A 16,438-nucleotide genomic window follows, 5' to 3' on the forward strand; every position below is an offset into this window, starting at 1 on the left:
AATTACTATTGTAACTCCAGGGGGGTGTAATAGTAGGGTAAGTGTTGTATAGTGTAAGGGTATAAATTACTATTCTAACTCCAGGGGGGTATAATAGTAGGGTAAGTGTTGGATAGTGAAGGGGTAAAAATTATGATTCTAACTCCAGGGGGGTGTAATAATGGAGTAAGTGTTGGGGTAGTGTAGGGGTATAAATTACTATTCTAACTCCAGGGGGGTGTAACAGTGGGGTAAGTGTGGGATAGTGTAGGGGTATAAGTACTATTCTATCTCCAGAGGGGTGTAATAGTAGGGTAAGTGTTGGACAGTGAAGGGGTAAAAATTACAATTTTAACTCCAGGGGGGTGTAAAAGTGGGGTAAGTGTGGGGTAGTGAAGGGTTATACATTACTATTCTAACTCCGGGGGGTGTAATAGTGGGGTAAATGTGGGATAGTGTAGGGGTATAAATTACTATTCTGTCTCCAGGGGGGTGTAATAGTTGGGTAAGTGTTGGATAGTGAAGGGGTAACAATTACTAATCTAACTCCAGGGGGGTGTAATAGTGGGGTAAGTGTGGGATAGTGAAGGGGTATAAATTACTATTCTAACTCCAGGGGGGTGTAATAGTGGGGTTAGTGTGGGATAGTGTAGGGGTATAAAGTACTATTCTAACTCCAGGGGGGTGTAATTGTAGGGTAAGTGTTGGATAGTGTAAGGGTAATAAGTGCTCAAGTTTTAAAATTAATACTACAGTATTAATCAAGTTATCACAATTAGAATGAATTAACTGTCTTGTTGTTAACTTTTAAAAAATGTTTCCACAACTTTTAAAAAAAATAATTATAGAGTAATTATAATACAATTAAAATATTCAAAACAATATTTAAATTTATTTTTTAAAATATATTTTTTAAATAAATAAATATTACTAAAATTATTAACTTTTAATATTTTAATAAATATTCTAGTTTAAAAAATAATACTCATAAAAAATAAAAAACATGTTTTTATTATTAATTACAAAAATATATATATACAATTAATATCATTAAAACGTTTTAAAATCAATTTAAAACGTACCCATGAATGCGATGTAATGGCATGCGTTGTAATGACATCTGCGTTGTGATGGCATGCGTTGTAATGGCATGCGTTGTAATGGATCTTGTGTTGTAATGGTAGTGCGTTGTAAAAGTTGCGTTTTGATGGTTGTTTCCCTAACAGGATATATAAAAGCAGCTGGCCTGCATAGAGGGCATTTTTGGACATTTTGAGCAACATCTTAAAGAATGGTTTTCAGGCACTTACTGTCACATCCACTTCATGTAAAATCCTTTCAATCGGCCCTCTACAAAATGACACGTTCTCACAATTATTACATAAAATGTTGACTACTGCAAGCAAGTTAAAGAATTTCTATTGAGCTAGGCCTCCCATTTCTAACAGACCAAGGGCCTGATTCACAGAACTAACTTAAGACAAAATCCTAAACTTACTACTATTTTGGTATTCATAGAAGGCACTTACTTATTTTGGTATTCACAGAAGATAGGAGTCCTAACTTTAGGACTCCTAAATGCCTTCTGTGAATAACGAAAGTCTTAAAGTTAGGATTTTTCTCAGTTTAGGAGTCCTAAAGTTAGGACTTCTAACTTCTGTAAATACCAAAATGAGTAAGTGCCTTCTGTGAATACCAAAATAGTAGTAAGTTTAGGATTTTGTTTTAAGTTAGTACTGTGAATTGGGCCCATAGATAAGGTTATTTAGGGTAGTGCTATTCAAATTCCCACAGTTGATATATGAAGGGTAAAGCAAAGCAAGCTAAACATTTCAAGTGAATATTTTCCAGATATTATGACCCATCATACTATTGTCGTCAAATAAATGTTGTGTGAAATTGAAAATATATTTTAATCAAACAAGTCTAAACGTGTAAGGGACTGAAAATGACTATAAATACATTTTGAGAAAAATTGATGTCCACTCCTGCCTCTGATTTTGTCATATTATTATACCTTTTTGGCAATATTAGTCATATCATTTGTGAGACATCTGACCGGTTCCGACTTTCTTTTTTAATGAAATGCACTTTAAAAGCTGGGATTTCTGAGCCCATCATCAAAATATGTTTGCATTTTTCATATAGCACAAACTTGGCCCAAGGGCATTAGAGCACTTTACAAGAGAACTAGATGTTACACATTTTTTTCTGTCAGGATTAAAGACCTGATTTAGAGTTCTGCCCGTGGGTTACTCTGTCGCTAACAAGACAAATATACGGCTTTTTGCAAGTGCCACTGGATGTAATGCACTTGTAATATGGCATATTTTCAGGTTTGTGACGGAGTAACCCGTTCGCCATAATCTTAATCAGGAGTTAAGTGATTTGCCTAGAATCGCAAAATGTAGAGCCTAGGCCAAGAGTCCAACATGATTTCCCGTTTCCAACGTTAGCAAGTTTAGCCACTAAGGGGCATATTGAACATAAAATGTTGGAGCGTGGAGCTGCGCCAATTCTGGCAGTGTTGCGCTCTGACATATTTTGAAAAGGCAGGGATGCTCCGTATTTAATACAATATGGCTCAACACTGTTTTTCCCAAGCGCTTGTGCTAAAGTTAGCTGTCTAGAGCCAAGGAAGGCCCCTTGCACCATAGTGCAAGGTTGCATGGCACTGTTGCATAGAATGATTGTTTATGTGCAGGAAGGTGTCCCTTCCTGCACATAAACAACCCATAATGGCTTATCGTTACTTTTATGTGTGCTGCATTCTGCATTCTGCATTCTGCAGCACACATAGAAGTATCACATTGTCATTATTTAATGATTGTTTATGTGTAGGAAGGGACACAAAGCAATCATTAATGGTTTTTTCTCTTTCTATGGGTGCTGCTGAAAGCAGCACACATAGAATAAGCAAAAATGTGGAGAAATAAAAGCAGTTCTCCTCATGCACCATTATAACACCTGCTCTTCAATGGAGTTTTCGGCACTGCCACAGATTTACACCTCCTTGTAAACCTGGGGCAGCGTCAGAAAGCAATGGGTGTTGGGGTGGAACGCCCACAGCAACCCCCATTGGACGTCCCTTTTCCAAAGAGGACTGCAGAGGAAAGGGGCATATATAGAAGGTGACCTTGCAAATATTTGGTATGGTGCTATGTCACTGGAGCGTCAAAAAAAGTTACGCTCGGGTGGCGATAAAGGCTTGGAAATATGCCCCTAAGCCTACTCTGTACAATGTTAAATACAAAAATACAAGTCCAAAAATCAATGCTCTGTTCACCTAATACGAGGACTAACCAAATATGCTTCTATATTCAGCCAGCCCTTTTAAAAACGTAATCTGCAGATAGATCACCCTAAAATCGTGAACAGTGTGATTTTTTTAAAAATCAGAAATCAAGTGGTGGACTTATTTTGAGGTTCAACTTTGACACATACTCCCAGCCTCGGCATGACTGAAAAGAGTAACTGATTTCCCATTACAGGGCGGCTCAACTCCACATTTCTTTTTCAATAAATCACTATGCTGTTTTTCAGCACGTATTTATGTGATTCCAATGTGCATTTTAAAGGTTTTTTGCCTGAGCCTGGTACTACCCCTGACATCAGTTTATCCACTCATTTGGGGACCTGTCCCCCAGGTTAAATGCCTCTGATCTAAAATGTATCTTTATTATCAAAGGAATTTCATCAGTGGTCTATCCTATTATTACTTGTTTGTATATTTTTATTGTACTCGTTTACCTTTCATTTTGAGAACTATTCATTTAATGGTAGCTTGCTTTTTCCTTTGACTTTCACTTTTTTGTCTCGGAACAGAATTTTATTATTGTTTCACAAAAAGTATTGTTCGTTGTTCATATTAATCCTCATAGTTATCTCAGTTGTTATATATTTTGTGATCTAAATATTCGTGTTGCCAAACTGCGCAATGTTATAGGGTGTCACTGGGTATAAAATGGTATTATGTCACTCAAGTGCGAGTTTTCAAATTGCAGTATATAATGAAAATTATTCAAGTCAAGCGACTGGAGAGAAAAGTAAAATACACGAAGGTTTTTGCACATTGAACATTCTACACCAGCTGTGTGATACCACGTTTGCTTGACAAAGAGCTACACTCGCAGCATACTACAACAGATTTCTTTAAAATAAAAGGAAAGAGGGTGCTGTGGAGCCAGAGGAAATATAAAATAAGTTGGGAAGACACCACCTTGACAATTCTGAAATTGATTAGCTACAAAGCTCCCAACAACAGTCCATTATTAAATAAGTCATCATTTTATTTATATGTATTCCAAATGCAAGGTGGCATCAACTATTTTCTTGGCGAGTTTCTGTGTACAGTTAAAGTCTTTGCGAATTCAATAATCTCTGAAATATTTTAACAGGCGCTCTCCTGTGTAGTTTTTTTCTTAATTCTCACTGTTTAAAACGAATTATTCAATGTTCATAAAACGCTTGAGCAATACCACGAAATAAGGAACCAGCCCAGGCAGCAAAAACACAGCTGCCAGAGACTACAGACTCCAGCAACAGACTTCCGCTGCACGTACCCCCAAAAAAGGTACCCTCTGCATGCACTCGCACAGGCGCCCTTTGCTCTCCTCCCCAGCAGTCACCTCCTCAGAGGCAACCCCTTGCATTTACATAGACACTGCCCTGCACTCACCCCCTGCACAAACAGACATCCCTGGCACACAGGCATATGGCTCCCCCTGCATTTACACTTTCCCAGCATTCACCACCTGCACTTACACTGGTACCCCCTATATATGCACTTATTCCTTGCACACACACATACACTTGCACAACCTGCACTCACCTCTACAGGAACTCTGAGACTTCCCCCATTCAATCTCTACAGGCACCCCCACCCTCACCAACTACGGAAACCCTCTTCATGCATTGCTCATAAGCATCTCCCTGTACTCACACAGAAAAGCACCTCCCTGCACTCCCTCTTGAAAGGCCTCTCCAGGTAGTCATGCCTGGAACATTCACAGGCACCCTTTCACATAAACACACACACAGTCCCACATGCACACACACAACACTCCACATGTGCACACCATGCACTCACATAGACACCCTTGCACATACCTCAGCACTCACACATAACCACTATACACACTCCCTCCTACAGACGCTCTTACACTACACTTACTGGCACTCCCTTCACTCACTCCCTACAGAAACCATTCTGAATACACTCTGACTCGAATTTCTTTCTCCCATCTCTTGAAGCTACTTCTGCATGGAAATATTGCAATCCTGCCCTACACTGAACCACTACAGGTAACCCTCGCACTCACACAGGGACTCTTGCACTCACATGTAGCACACACATTCCATGGGCACCCTGTGAACTTACACAGGCACTCATTGCACTCACATGCATGCCTTGCAAATGCACAAGACTTCCCCTGCACTCACATGCCTTACACGCACACAGGCAGTCCTTATACACACATAAATACATGCACACAGTGCGCACACAAACACAGGCATTCTCTGTATTTCATTCATTTGATAACTTTATTTCGGTCGAAAGACCATAAAAGGGCAGATAAAATACATACAAAGCACAAGACATTAAAACAATAAATAGCGAACAAGTCGATATTAGAGATAAAATTAGATTAAACTCAGGAGTTATCAAAAGAAGAAATATACAATTCATAATTGATCAAATATATTATAGAAAACTTTTCCTTCCACTCCACATACCAAATAGGAAGCGAGATACAGCAAAAACAATAGGGGGGGGTGGGTATCATATATTAAGACCCGGCAAGCCTGAACAAAGTGTTGTAATCCAAGGTTCCTGCATAACGGGATCAACCAACATTTCCTTATTGTTACATATGCAGGACAAAAAAACATGACATGGGAGACATCTTCACGTTTATAACTACATGGCGGACAGGCTTCCTTATCTGATTTTGTCTATTACAGGTAAATGCCCTGAGTGGTAGACTGCCATGCCTTAGCTGAAGGTACAACTTTCTCGCAAGAGGTGGTTGTATTACATCTAAGAATTCCTCAAATCAAGATTCCATTTTAACTAAGAGGAACTCTGCAGACAGCCAGCCCAGGGTTGCTGATCTGTGTAGGGCTAGTAGTTTCTGTCGACTCATCAGGTTTTGTAGTTCCGATTTGGATATCCCCGGGCAACACAGCTCAGGGGTCTCCCAAAGCTGTGGCAGACCTATCTGTGTGGTAAGAGCACTAATATGGAGCAACCATGGGATATTTTTACTTTTAAGGGAAGCCCAAACCTCCAGGAATTCCGCTCTGTAAGAGGCCAGTTCTGGAACAGACCACAACCTCTTCCAATAGAGCATAGGCCGTGCACCTTACACCTCCTCTATTGACTCCAGCCCTATATCAAATCGCAGAGGAATAAGTGGTGTGCTTGGTGGTAAACCTACCAAATTCCTCATGAAGTTTTGCTCCATCCTCAAGAGGTTAGATGTATTTTTATGGCCCAAAGTTCAGCACCATATACTGTGGCCATTCTGGCTTGAAGTCGATATTTTTCAAGAGCCGGAGCTGCTGGTTTGAGGTCTGATATTCCTTGGACTTTGCAGATACCCCCCGTTACTTAGGATAGCTTGAGAGCTTATTTAGAAATGTGGTAGCCCCAGTCAAAATTCTACCAAGATAGACAAAGGTCTTGACCCTTTCCAAGGGAATGCCATAGAGAATAGGGTTTGGGCGTGTCTGCTTCGGGGGATTAAAATACATTAACTTGGTCTTCTCCAAGTTTATTTCCAATCCCCGCGAAGCACAAATGAATGCCCGATGATGTTCTGGATAACAGCAAAGTGTCATCCGCAAACATCAGAGTGGGCACTCTCCCAGTCACTAACCTAGGAGCGTCATTGTCAGTTACACTAATTAAATGGTCTACAAGACCATTGATGTAAAGACAGAATAATGTTGGGGCCAGGACGCACCCCTGACGTACTCCCTTCAGAACAGGAAAACGTTTTGAGAGATCTCCATGCCTTCCGCACCTAACTTGGGCATAATTGACAGTGTGTAATCTCATTAGTATAGTCAATAGGTAGGGCGGGAGACCCAAGTCTGGCAAAACTTTCCACAGCTTTTCCCTGGGAACAAGATCGAAAGTGGCCGCAGGTCAACAAAGACAAGGTAGAGGCTGCCACCCTCCACACTTGCCGTTTTCCCAAAAATGACCTGAAAACGGAATATTTGATCCAGAGTAGAAATGCCTGTCCTAAATCCAGCCTGGAGTGTGGTCAATACTTCCTTTTCCTCCATCCACCCCAGGATCCTGTCCAAAATGATCCCGCCCATTAGTTTTTGTGTTGTATCTATAAGACTAATGGGCCTGTACTTTGATGGGTTTAGCGGACAACCTTTCTTATATATGGGGACAATCTCAGCTCCAAGCCAAGTCCCTGGCCGCTCAATCCCCATTAGGATCTCATTAAATAGGACAACCAAATATGGTGCCCATATTTTAGGTTGGGAGCGAAATAGATCCCCAGGCAATTTGTCCAGGCCAGGGGACTTATTGGGAAGTAGCCTTCCTATTGCTGACTCAACCTCCTTCAGTGTGATAACCTTATGCCATTCAAGATGGCACACATCCCCATCATCCAGGGAATCCCACCGCCGCTGGTCGCCCGAAGTCCCCACCAATCAGTACTCATGGTGGGAGCCCGGGGCGGCCAACAGAGGAGGAACCACATCTTCTCCCAGAACCAAGTCTGTCGAACCCAGCAATCCTTGCTCCTGGAAAAGTTCACGACTTGTGGGGGTTATGGTCTCTGACTCACCACTAGTGTATAGAGCTCCAAAGTTTGCTTCCCACACTGAGGATGCTATATTCGGGGCAAGTGCCGGGCCGCCCCCCGCTCATACCCATGCCAACAATAGCCCAAAATGACTTAGGGCCCGATTCACAGAACTAACTTAAGACAAAATCCTAAACTTACTACCATTTTGGTATTCACAGAAGGCACTTATCATTTTGGTATTCACAGAAGACACTTACTCATTTCGGTATCCACAGAAGTTAGGAGTCCTAACTTTAGGACTCCTAAATGCCTTCTGTGAATACCGAAAGTCTTAAAATTAGGATTTTTCTCAGTTTAGGAGTAGTAAAGTTAGGACTCCTTCATGCCTTCTGTGAATGCCAAAAGTCCTCGAATTTGGATTTTTCTCAGTTTAGTAGTAGTTAAGTTAGGACTCCTAACTTTAGGACTCCTAAACTGAGAAAAATCCTAATTTTAAGACTTTCGGTATTCACAGAAGGCATTTAGGAGTCCTAGAGTTAGGAGTCCTAACTTTACTACTACTAAACTGAGAAAAATCCAAATTTTAAGACTTTTGGCATTCACAGAAGGCATTTAGGAGTCCTAAAGTTAGGAGTCCTAACTTTACTACTACTTAACTGAGAAAAATCCTAATTTTAAGACTTTCGGTATTCACAGAAGGCATTTAGGAGTCCTAAAGATAGGACTCCTAACTTCTGTGAATACCAATATGAGTAACTGTCTACTGTGAATACCAAAATGGTAGTAAGTTTAGGATTTTGTCTTAAGTTAGTTCTGTGAATCGGGCCCTGCGAATCCTTGCATTTAAGTGCGGATCCAAGCTCCGCCCACGTCTTCTCCTCCCAATCCTTCTTTCCCCTAATGATTGCCTTTTTGTAGAGCAGTCTGAATTTCTTAATACCTGCTCTATCTTTGATTTTAATTACAGATAGCAGATCTTTTTTTGCCGTCCTGCAGGAGGCGCCGTACCAGGGATGTGTCCTGGACCGCAGTGAGTTTCTCCCACCCACGGGACAAAACACATCCGCTAGCTCGGCAACCAGCTGCTTGTGGATGTTCACAGCTCTACCCTGGGAGCCAGGGTCCCCCATATCAGAGATCAGCGGTATAGCTATCTTATATATTTCGGCAAGTTTAGTGGGGGAATCCTGAAGATGTGGCCATTTTACCCTTTGCCTATTATTAGCTATTATGAGAGGCAGGATTGCACCGGTTAATTCAGGCTCCGGATTTGTCAGCCCAAAACTCCCAGGTTTCAGTGTTAAAACAAGAGCATTATGGTCACTATCTTGTCTTGGGTGAACCCTAAATTCCAGCAGCCTGTCCCAATGTCTAACCTCCATCATTATATAGTCAATGATGGAAGTATGGTCTAGTCTATTGAACATAACTGACCCCGGTCTGTCAGGCTCCAACCTCCCATTACACGCCCGCAAAGACGTTGTAAGGAGAGTGATTATATTTGCAGAACCAATGGAGTCCATGCCCTGACAGAAGGGATCTGTGGGTCAAGAACGTGCCAGAACTGGTCTTCATCATCCTGTTCACCCAGTTCTGGGCTCACAAGGGGCTCAAACTGACAATTAAAATCTCCTCCAAGCACTAAGACGATTGAGGGGTCAAGTGACTGCATGACGTTTTTTAATGCATCAATTGCGTCAGATTCCCACCCACTCTTAACTGGCCTTGAATAAATATTTAATATGGCCACCTGCGGTGTGTTTTGAGGGGTTAGGAGTACACACTGAACGTCTGGGGAATTAGTTGGTATTTGTGCAGCCTGGGCGCCCAATTGCGTGCCCACCCATATTGTGAGCCCGCCCGATGGTCTCTCCCTACCCCCAGTTGTTGCCAGGATGTCAAAGATAGCAAAACCAGGCATTACACTCTCCTCCAATGCCCAAGTTTCCTGCATCAGGCAAATGTCGTGCATTGCCATAAATGAACCCCACTCAGAAAGGGCCAATTTTTTAACCCGGCCACGTTCCAGGACAGAATTTTTATGCATCCCTCAGCTATCCCAGGGCTGGGTAATGCTTTATCCGTGCCTATATGAGACCCAGTGTCAGGAATTAAAATTCTAGGCTCAGGTATCCTTTCCCTTGTCTCACCACTAATCAATGCCTCATTCGGGGCACAAAGCTCCACATGTTGTGTATTTTCACCCAATTCCGTCATATCCTCAGTAATCAAGTGTTGGTCTACTATCGGATTTTCTGCGCCAGTGCTGACATCATTACCCTCCAATTTGTCTACTAGCTTACCTATACTACTATCTGTTGGTGGTGTAGAGTTCTGCCCCACAAGGCGTCAATCCACCTGCTCCAAGGAACCAAACCTATTTCTTTGGGGAAATAGTGAGAGTAGGGGGATATGCGGATAGGAACCCTCCCAAGTTGTTATCCTCTGTTGGGTTCAATATGAGGGTTTATTTTGGGCCCCTTCATACTGGGGACTTCTGCTCTGGCCAGTTCTCATCTGAGGGGTGAGATAGAAATATGTTAAATGGAGGGGAAGAATTTGGGTATTCGACCAGATTGACAACCCATTACAAATGTGTTCTACTGCACATGTAGGCCTAAAATTGATAACCACACAGTTTCCTGCGATAGTTTTAGGTCCAGACCCAATCCAATCTACTCTTCTAACACACAATATTTCACCAGAGGAATTAGGGGGAGAAGGCCTGTTGGTATTAAGCCATTGTATGCATTTATTTTTGAGATCACTGTGATCCTCACTTTTACCCTGTGCTAGGTGAGGAACCCCAGCAAGCACCACTACATATGGCAAGGACTCAGGAGGTAGATCAATGGAGGGCAGCTTTATTGAGGAACCCCTTGCTAAGGTGTTTCTACTAGCTAGGGATTGTTGGTCTGAGTTGCTTGTCCCCACTTTAGACCCCCCCTTCAGCGCTATGTTGGTTCCGCCAGCTACTTTCCCATCCCCAAGCAGAGGCAAAGCCGTACCGGGTATTGGGTTACCAATTGCCTGAGAGGTTACAGCCGTGATATTATTACTGTCAGGCGGACCCCTGGCTTCCGAAATTAAATTAGTGATGTCAGGAGTCAGCCCGATGACAGGATTCCCAGCAATACCATCATCAACTCGGGTGGTTTCAGAGCAGGGGGTAGGCTTGGCAGTACTAGAATTCACTCTGTTAGCATGTTTTCCCAATGGGCTTGAAGGCTGAACTTTCCCTAAACCTATGTTATTAATTGTGGAAACTAATCTATCCAACCTAGATGCCAGTGGTTCGATAAGTGAGCCAATGATCTGATCAAAATGAGCCTGGAAGTCAGCAACTAAATGAGTAACCCAGACAGGTGTTCCTACAGGGGGTGAAGAAGGACCAGCAACAACCGGCATAAAATCATGAAGGGGCATGGTTCTTTTAATTTTTATTTTTTTTTAGTTTACTTTTCTTACTTCTAGGTCGGGCTTGAGTACTTTTTTCCCTACAGCTTGTGGGGGGGATTTAGCAACAGGCGAACTATCAATGACACCAATAGCAGCCTGTGCACAAGGCAACTCAGCAAAAGAAGACGTGAGGAAGAAACTACTGTCAGGAGGATTAACTGTAGCTGCAGAGAAATCCCGCACTTGCTGTAGCGGAGGGCCAGCAGGGGTGATTGATAATCGCCTCTCCGTGTTTACTATTGCTATTGCCACTTCCCCGATCATTTTCTGAAGCATCTTATCGATGGCTGTTATACTCGGAAGGGGTTGAATCGTAGCAGCCTGGTGCCTAGTCATTTGACGAGAAGCACAAGACTTACTGTTTTTACCCATATCAGTGATTGTTGTGAATTTAAAGGGGCAAATCTCACTGTACACAATATTCCCACACTAGGAGAGATTTGTAAACAGAAAATCGAAAAACAGCCCTATGGTCAATTACGTATACTTCAACGCTACCTTGTCCAGGCAAAGAGTGCAGGTGTTAGGGGGGTAGCCCGTCCCGGCTTCTTCTGGCCTCTGACGGCCACAGATGGCCCGCCCTTGTCCCGGGCTTCTCCCGGCGCGTGCCCACATGCGTCCCGCGGGAAGAAGGACGAAGGACCAAGCGCTGCTTTAAGCGCCTCCTGGCGCGTGGGTCTAGCATCAGCGGCGTCCTCGCCGCAGCAGGAATCCTGGGAGCTGTAGTCCCTTGCTCTCTCACGGGAAAATCACTGTTGGCTCCTGTGGTGCGGACCGTTTGGGGAAGACCGGCAAGGCAGCAGCAAGGCAGCGTAGCGGGACCAGGTAGGCAGAAAGGACACAGGGGTCCTCAGCACCAAGTGCTGCTTTAAGCACCTCTTGGCGCGTGGGACTAGCGTCGGCGGCGTCCTCGCTGCAGCAGGAATCCTGGGAGCTGTAGTCCCTTGCTCTCTCCAGGAAAATCACCGTCGGCTCCTGTGGTGCGGAGCATTTGGGGAAGACTGGCAAGGCAGCAGCGTGGCAGCGTAGCGGGACCAGGTAGGGACCTGAATTGGTCCTCAGGACTCACTCCTTAGGTACTTATTACACAGGTACTCTCTGTACCCACCCACTGGATGTGTCAGCCCACAATCAAATACACACATGCACACACACACACAAACATTTCCCCATGCACTCACAAGCTCCACTCACACAGGCAACCTTGAATGCACCACATGACCATATTGCTGCACTCACATACTGCAGCACCCTGTACTTACACACAGGCCCCATGCACTTTCACACAGGCACATATGCAAGGACAAATACAAAAGCCTTACGCCCAATAAATGACACACACACAAAGATGTACACAGAGGGACCGCTTGCACTCATACAAAGACACCCCCTGCACTTGCTCCTACTGTTATCTCTAGAGATACCTCCTGCATTTCCCTCCTACAGCACCCCTGCACTAATCCTCTAAGGGCATCTCCTGTATTGACCCTCCTGCAAGTTCCCTCTGTACTAGCCCACTGGCCTCGCCTAAGCACCTCATGCACTAACCCTCTACAGCCACCTCCTTCTCTAACTCCCTCCAGGCATGCCTTGCACTCATCAGGGTAAATCCTGCACTTACACAGCTTCCCACTGTTTTCACACCTGCATATCCCCATGTACTCAAATAAGCATATATTGCATTCAACTCCATACAGCCACATTTGTTCTAATTCCATACATCGACCCGTACACGCACCATGCAAACGCATTGCTTGCATTCATAAGCACCCCATACCCTCATATAACTTCTTCTAATAATTCTTCAATTTAGTTCAATTACTCCCTACATGCCTTATAGCCAAACCTGAAGTTGCATTAGCTGCAGAATACATCAGACCATGGAGCTAACTTGATCTAGCCACCTTCCATTCTCAACCCAGTCTGACAATGAGTTTTGACCCAGTGATCTCAGTTTAACAGTTTGATCTATGACAGATATTAATGCTTACGACAATCGTGTAATTCCAACAGAGATTACCACCCATAATGTGGAAACAAGGGTGGATAGCTCCAAACCCCCCAGAAAACTGTAGCGCTTCAGAATCACCAGTTGACCTAGCCCACCCCAGATATAAAAGTCCACCCTCATCATCAGCTCTGTAGCCACCTTGGCCTGTGTCATTATCAACCATTTCCTGGAGCCTGGTACATTCCTTTATTAATGTTATACATTAAATCTATTCTCAAAATAACTTGGCTTTGGCCTACAAATTTTCTAAAATGATCACACAATTTGTGATAGACATATCCTAGCCTAAATCATTGAAAACGCTGCCTATGCTCTGTTATCATTCTACATCAAAAGGAAAAATCAGCTGTGTGACACCCAAACAGGGATGTGCTCAGAACACAGGATGACATCAAGTTTACTGTGGACTTGGGTGAAGTAGTAACGCTCCCGTTTCTTACAAGGTAATTATCTATCTCTCCATAGGAGTCTGGAATTGATTGGTTTTCAAGTGCCTGTCTTCCATATGTCTTCCAGATAAGCAAGTCCTTCATTATAGAACTCTCATTTCTGGTGCAACCCTTTTCCATACATCATATGACAGGAGTCCCTCAAGAAAACACCATGTATACCCTCCTCTTTAACATATATCCTCACTTCTGCCAAATATTACATTTTCCTTCAAATCCAGCTTCTACCGTGATGTGGAAGACACTCAAACCTTTATAAAAATTAAAACCCCAGCCATCGAAGAGTCCAGTGCCATTGTTCAATGTCTTCCACCAATGCAACAGTGCATGCGAACAAATTACCTCAAACTAAATACATTAAAGTCTAAGAAAATGCTTTGTGTTGAATCAAGTATCTGCCCACCATTTACCCAAAATGTCTAGGCTCACCTAATTCATCACTCCAGGTGTGGAAACAAGTTTTGATCATAGATTAAACCATTTGCCCAATCTTTCAAATGAAATAAATTGCGATAGGATGTTTTTCATCAAATCTTCCTTATTTTACAACCACATTGAGGTCCGAGTTACCATGAGTCTAAAACTAATCAAGGAGGGCTACACCACTAGAGTACAAATCAGATCAACAGACAGTGTGATTAAGAAGCTGAAGTGAACCCTGAATTCAGATGTGAGACAACTTAATATCACAATGCTCATATCTCTGAACTTCAGTCACTACTCTTCCACTGGCTAAATGTATTTATCGCCTCAAAGCAATGTGCATAGCTCACTGTGTAATACAGGGTTTTGGACCCTGCTTCCTTCAGCATGAATGCCTGTACCTACTGTCAGGCTAGTCTACTTTTATCTAGGTGTATGTGACTCTTGTGTGTGACTGCCTTCAATAAATGTTGCACTTGTTAAATTGTCGCATGTTAGAAATGGGATCTCTGGTTGGCTAAGGCTTTCCCCAAAGCCAGGCAGAGACCACCCCTCTAGTCAGGGCAAGGGAGTAACACGCCAAAGATAACCCCTGCTCACCCCCTTGGCAGCTTGGCACAAGCAATCAGACTCATCCAAGAGGCAATGTGTAAAGCGTTTGGGCAACACCCACACATCAGCAACACACCAAGTAACTCCACACAAGGTTATATCAAAAATAGTGTTTGTATTATCATAACACACATTAGATCATAATCACATAATGTACACTATGCCAACTGGCACTGGGCAGTATTTGCAGGAGATTATATACACCTGGCAGGGCCAATTGCGCCACTGTCAGAACCATCACAAAGTGAAATTAGCAAATGCAGAACATATACTAACTGTAGCAAAAATTATAGATGCAGAATACAACCAGTAATTACTGGCAAAAAAATGACCTCAGCATTGTCACCTTAGGCATAAAAACACATCATCCTAAGCATAAAACACCTTATGCATCTCATTAGGGCTAAACCATATTACGCCTATATCACATTGGGTATAAACCCATTATGCACTGGTACTCACCAGTATAACCACATTAGGCATCCACAATAACCTCCAGGCCAACTGGCCTTTCACTGGGGCTGAAATGCCCCACTGTCCAAATAGTCACGGCTGGGCTGTCAAATGCGGCAAACTCAAAAGGGCGCAAAGCGCAGGGCCTAAATGTTGTAGCTGCCCCTCTGCTCAATAACTGTGGCCACAAGTTGCAGCTGCCCACTGTCAGGCGGGGCAGCTGTGAGGATATGACTCGGGAACCACAGTGCCACAGAAGCGCCTAGAACAAAAATGAGCACAGACTCTACTGAGCCCCCACCGGGGCTCCTAAATGACAGGTACCCCCCTTGTTTCAGCTGCCCTCTCTCTCATGGGGCAGCTGGATGCACCACCGGACACTGGCACCAACATGCTTCTCAGTCCCCCTTCAGGACTTTTGAGCTGGGCCTCAACTCGGCCCAAAAAGAATTATCGCCCTGGCACCAACTATGCCCACCTTGAGCCCCACTCACCAGGGCTATTCTTGGTTGCTCTGTGTCCTCCAATGCGGGGAGAATCCTTCTTTAGGGGCCCTCGAAGCTCTTGCCCTTCTCTCGGGGCACCTCCCCTTCTTCTAACACCATTCTCCTGGGCACCGGGGACTTCCTTCTTTGAGGGGCGTGTCACAGGAGAGGAACGGGACCGCCTTCCCGCACAGGCACACAGCCTCCCTTCACTCCAGCAACATCCAGTACAGGTTGGGCTCCAGTCTGGATTCTCCTACCGGCTCGGGGGAAACAGGCCACGCCCCCTACCAGGCATGGCTGCTTGACTTCCTCCGAGCCGATCCTGGAAATGGGGCGGTGGGTCCTCTTTACCGAAGTGCGGGGTGGTCTCCCGCCTTCGTTTAAATTAAATGTAGTGGTGGGGTGGGCACCCACCACAGCAGCACCCAAGCGGGTTGGGCACCTGTGATAAAACAGGCAAAACTGCGGGGTGCGCACCCGTTTTCCAGGCACCGATGCAGGGTGGGCTCCCACTCGGTTTTTTGCCATAAATTAGCGGCGACAATGCAGACTCTTATGGCATCTCTAAAACCAAGTTTGCCGCCTTTGACCCCACCCGCCCACTAACTATTAAGCAACCATCACTTAAACCAGAAAAAACACTTAACTGCTGGGACCTTAATACGCGTTCCATGATTAAGCACCAAGTCGACCTGTTTTTACTCTTAATATCCGAGAAACCTGACATCCTAATGCTAACAGAGACTTGGCTTACTTTAGACTCCCTACCTGATATTTTAGCAGCTC

This window comes from Lissotriton vulgaris, chromosome 8 (assembly GCF_964263255.1).
Source record: "Lissotriton vulgaris chromosome 8, aLisVul1.2, whole genome shotgun sequence".
NCBI lineage: Eukaryota > Metazoa > Chordata > Amphibia > Caudata > Salamandridae > Lissotriton > Lissotriton vulgaris.